The 5,427-nt window shown below is 61.2% G+C and overlaps 1 pseudogene; it reads right to left on the reverse strand.

Annotated features, from left to right (window-relative positions):
- The window catches only part of LOC112548811, a 7,041-nt pseudogene extending 1,862 nt beyond the window's left edge, over positions 1-5,179 (reverse strand).
- Between the last annotated feature and the right edge of the window lie 248 nt (positions 5,180-5,427).

The raw sequence follows: 5,427 nt of genomic DNA on the forward strand, positions 1-5,427 counted from the left end.
AGCTTCAGTAACTCAGATGCGTGTTGAAACGGCTACCTCAGCCACCCTGGGTTGCTCTATGGGGTTCCTTTGATATTCCTGTTATATTTCTATGATACTGCTCTACCTTTTACCCTGTTTCCACCCTACCCCCTGTAATCAATAAAGTTCTCCTTTGTGATCAGTGTGGGAAACTTATTGAGGGGTGGGTCTAAATTATGCCGAGGAGGCCCCTTAGGTCTGTGGACTAAGGGAGACTTTCCTAATAAGCCCCTGACTTGGGGAAGTGCCCCAAGTGCTGGTATTGGGTCTAGTACCCATTGGATGATCAGGCCTGTGTTTTCCAAGGTGCGCAGAGCCAGAAGGGAGTCCAGAGCCTTGGATGGTGGCAGCGGGAACCCCAGGCTAGCGGGTGTGCTCCAGGGAAGGGGTCGGCTGGACGGGAGGCACCCTAAGGGAGGCACTCGGAGCCTGGAGGGTGGTCGGGCACAGGGAGGTGGGTGGCTCAATGCAAGAGCGCCCCCTACTGGCCCGCCACACCGCACACTTCAGAGGGGACGCTGCCACCCAGGCCTTTCAAGCCCCTATGTGACGTATTGCCCCAACCTCCAAGACAGGCTCTTCTCTGACTCCCTAGTGAGTCCCAGCTCCCAGCCCGTGGCAGCCGGAGCTCCCATCCCACTCCCCACACATGTCTTTGGCACCTCTTCAACATACACCGGATAGGGGAAGCAGCTCAGTCCCCACGATCTGCTCAAGGTGGAGGGGCAGAGCCGTGGGCACAGTTGGGCCTAGGAGGAATGTTTCCCTGTGCTCAGCTGGGTACAATCAGCAGGCTTCCTTCCTCTCCTGGCAGTGGGGATGCGGCCCTCTTTCTTGTACCTCCTGAGCACTGTTTGGCACCTGCTTCCTGTCTTTGCAGTGGTAGGACAGTGACAGTGCCCCCTCCCCTCACCCCTGGTGATGGGATGTAGTGACTTGAGGTGGCACAGAGGGGCCCTGAGCTCACTCTCCCGTCCCCCTCACTCCCCAATGTGGCTGCTCACCTTGTGCCCGATCAAGCGGCCGGCTTCCCCCAGGATGGAGTAGAGGAAGACCAGGCCACCTTGGCTGACGTGCATCTGGACACCATGAACTGCTGCAAGGACTCTCTGAAGGAAAGATCTTTTTTGCTCCTCCAACAAGATCTTGCTCAACCCCTGACATGAGAGGACGCAAGGCTTGGCGCTTCCCACAGACAGGCTCCACTTCTGGGGCCTGGGACCACCTTGCCCTGGAGACTTGCAAGCCTCGAACCCACAGCAGGAAGAGCCATGTGAGCTGGAGAGAAGCGGGAGGCCTTTCTCCACATGTCTTCAGCTTTGCAAGGGCTGGGCATTGCATCCTCACCTCTCCGACTCTCGCCAGGTCCCTGTAGTTCTGGACCTGGCTCTGCTCCGCCTGGCGCTTGCACTGCAGCTCCTCTGCCCCTCGCATGTCTTGGCCTATGACAAGTGGAGACACATGGCTCTCAGCTGCCATCCTAGCTTTGGTGTGCATATTCTGCTCAGCATGGCTCTGGCTGTGCTTCTGGCAGTCGGGAGGGCATCGTTCTGCAGGAGCCAATTGGGTCCTGCCATCCTGGGCCCAGTCTGGGTTGGGGAGGGCTTTGGGATGGGCTCCCTGGTCCCAGAAATCTTCCTTCCTCCCAGGCTTCTGGGAGCCATTGTTTGCATTCAGGTCCTGCGCTCTGGCTGGATGTCCTTACCCCTCTGATGTAGGAGGATTTGTGCCAGCCAATACACGCTCCCCCTGGCGTAACAGCTGATGCTCTCCACTGGGGCGGTGATGGAGAGACCCAGGCAGGCTGCCATGTCCCCCACCTCAGGCAACTCTGGGGAGCCCTAAGCAGGAGGAGAGGAGCAGAGAGTCCATGAGTGTCCTACCTTCCCTCACACCAGATACCCAAGGCCCGGCTGTCTCTCTCCACGTCCCCCCATTACCCAGCAGGAGGGCAGGGAAGCAGAGATCCTAGTGCCAGAGCTGGACATCCCTTTCTTCCCATGGCAACCTCAAGCCCTGCATCTTGCTCAGGGCCCCAGGATGATTCCCTGTGCCTGCTGCTGCAGGGTAGCAAAGGCCCCAGGACCAAGGCTGACCATGTCTCGAGCAGGCCACAGAAAGGAGATCCCTAAAAAACCAGGGGGCCTGGTCTGAAGCTCAGTTCCCACCTCTGACCTGACTCTCCCAGGAGGACCCTGACAATGGCAGGGGACCAGGACGCTGGGGGTAGGGGCTCACTGACCTCAAACTGAGGGAGGAGCTGCACAGCAAAGGCAAGCACCCCGGTGACGATCTTCATGCCCAGTGCTCAGGACTGGGTATCCAGTGTCTCCATCCAAAATGTAAAGTGCTGTGGGAGGAACATGTTCAGATATATGGGAAGATGCCCCTGCTATACCCAGCAGCCTTGCCCATGCCCTCCTCCTCAGGGCGAAGGCTTTGAATCAGGCTTGGCCATCTGCCTTACACTTGGAGAGAGGCTTGCTGAAGTCCATGGGGCTGGAGCCTGTCCCTCCCCGAGCCCAGCCCCCCTGCATCATGCCCACCTCCCACTCCCAAATGGAGTATAATTTGCCCAGGCTGGGGGCGCTGAACAAAAAGTGGCACAGCAGGCCCTGCAAGTACTCGACTTACAGCCTCTGCATGACCTGGAAGGGGAGGGAGAGCCCAGGATCAGTGCCACGCAGCCTGGGGCCCCACCGGCCAGGGGGTGGCTTGTGGGCCAGGCCAGTGGCAGGGGGCCCTACCTGGTTGCGATGGCTCTCATGCCCTATGGCCAGGAAGCTCTTCTCGATCGCAGCCCGCATGAGGCGCGACTCCAGGCCTGGCTCCAGGCTCAACTTCAGCTCGCTGTAAGGAGAGATGAGCAGACTGAGCTATGCGGGCTGGGGGTAGCACTGGCTTGGCCAAGAAACAGTCAGGGTACCTTGGCCTGACCAGCAGGATTGCCCCTGGCCCATGGCAGAGCTAGGAGACTCGGGCAGAGTTCCCAGTACCTGAGGCTACGGATGGCGTCAATGCTGTACGCGAGGATGTTCCTTCGGTCGGCCTCCACAGAGATGTTTTCCATCATGTCCTGGGAGACCCAGACGGGGGTGAGCTTAGGGTCCCACAGGACACAGCTACGTCCCACACGGGAAATGGGCCAGTGCTCCAGATGCAGGCAGCAGGATCCTCCACCAACCCAAGCAACCGAGCTGGTCCTCTCCATCCCACGGCCTTGCAAACGTGCCTGTTAAACCATTCACCTGTTCCCTGTTCTCGCCCTCCTCTGCCCTCCAAATGCAGGACTGTCCCCGGCCTCTAACACAATCTCCCTCATATGCTGCCCTGGACCAATGGTCCGGTATGCCTGGCCCTCTCTCTGAATCATCCCCACCTCTCCCTTCCTTCCTGGCCAACAAGACCGTTTCTCCGCTCCTTCCCTCTCTCCACACCATCCTGTGCTGCATGCTACGCACCACGATCTTCTCTACCATGGACACTTTCAGGCCTTCCAGCTCCATGGCCACCTCTGTGCTCTGCTCTGCGACTGCGCTCAGGGTGAGGATTGCTAGCAGGAAGTGCTGCCCATCCTTCCCGTCCAGCGTCTAACGGGAGCGGGACCGAGGCAAAGACAGGCTCTTAGCCAGGGGCCTCCTGCTTCTCCTCAACCCTGTGCGGGAATCAGGCCTCCCGGGAACCGTACTGTGCTGACATGCACCTGGTCCTGGGCTGGCGGGGTGGGGTGCAGGTGCCGTGTGTGTGCAGGGAGGGGACCCAGCTGGGCCTTCACAAGCACACCCAACTCCAGCAGAGCTCATGGCCTGAGTGTCTCCCCTTGCGGGCTTCAGGTTCCCAGGGACGGCATCTCCCCACAGGCTGGATGTGGGAATGCAGGACTGACGGGGGGCTGGCCCCATTGGGGAAGTTTCATACCTTCCCTGGTTCCTTGAGGTGTTTTGTCACGAGGAGGAGGGCAGCTTCCTCCAGTGGCCTCCCATCTTCATCTTCCTCCTCCTCGTCCTCGTCTTCGTCCTCCTCAGTGGCCAGTCTGGGAATCACTGCAGCCGGGAGGAAAGGGGAGAGGGTGAGTCCAGGACCCCTGAGAGGAGGGAGGTGGGGCGAGGCGGCAAAGATGGTGCCATGCTGCTCTCGCCAGCACAAGAGCCCTGTCAGCAGGAGTCTCACGTGGTACCTCTCCAGCACCCTCCTCCCCCCCTGCAGCCTCCCGCCCCGTGCCTGAGAGGAGGCCGAACTGTCGCTGCCCCCCCAGGAGGTGCCTGTCCCCATCTCAAGTGACCCTGGCTCCTCCTGCAGCCCATCCTCACCGAGACCACATGACACATGGACAAGGAGGGTCTTATGGCTCAACCCCCTTGCCTTCACCGGAATCCCCCTGAGCAACTTTTGGAGGGTCTGCTTGGCCTCACAGAGTGACTGGCCCTGAGACCTCCTGGACCCCAGTGGCCCCCTCACCTGTGCGGCTGGCGCCAGGGGCCGGGGTGGTCCCGGAGTCCAGGGAGCTGTGAGCGTCCTCCGAGGAGGAGCTGCTGCTGGAGCTGGTGTTTTGGGACTCCAGGGAGCTATCGGAGTCCCCCGAGGAGGAGCTGGGGCTCGGGCTGGTGTTTCGGGACTCCGGGGAGCTGTTGGAGTCCCCCAAGGAGGAGCCGTGGCTGGGGCTGGTGGTCCCAGACTCCAGGTTGCTGTGCGAGTCGTCCCAGGAGGAGCCGCAGCTCAGGCTGGGGCTGGTGCTCGACTCACTCAGCTCCTGCCCCAGGGAGGACGGGCCCTCGTCCCAGGCTGTGCAGGGGGCTGCCTCCTGCTGTGGGGCTGCAGGGTCGGGCTCCAGGCCCCTTGATGGCACGGGAGGGGAGCTGCGCAGCTCTTCTGCCTGGCGCTGTTCTGGTGCCGGCTCCTGCTTGCTCAGGCGTACCCAGGGCCACCTCCATCTGGTCCGGGAAGTGGTGGGTGTCCTTTCCTCCTTTCTCCTGCTGTCAGGAGCTGCCAGTTTTCTTCGGCAGCAGATGGGGCACAGCCACCTCCTTGCCTTGATGGGCCCCTCCTTGTCATGGCAGGCGGGGCCCAAATCCTCCTGCCCAGGTCCCCTGCTGCTCTCTGCTCCCACGCTGACCACCTTGGCCGATCTCCGCCTTAGCATCCACCGCAGCCTGTCCATCCTGCCACCCAACAGGAGCAGTCATGACCTGGGGTTCAGGGCACCCCCTCCAGACCCGTCTCCCCACTGCCCCGCTCACCCGGGTGACAGGCACATGGACCCTGGCTTTCACCCATGCCTCCAGCATCCCTGGTGCTCAGGTTGGCAGGTGGGGAGAGCCTTGGGCTCAGGCTCAAAGACCTGCAGCTGGCTTGGACACCCAGCTCCCTGCTCTCACCTCTTGAGTGGCCATGGGCTGAAGCCCCTGA

Source organism: Alligator sinensis, unplaced genomic scaffold (genome assembly GCF_000455745.1).
Source record: "Alligator sinensis unplaced genomic scaffold, ASM45574v1 scaffold1359_1, whole genome shotgun sequence".
Lineage (NCBI taxonomy): Eukaryota > Metazoa > Chordata > Crocodylia > Alligatoridae > Alligator > Alligator sinensis.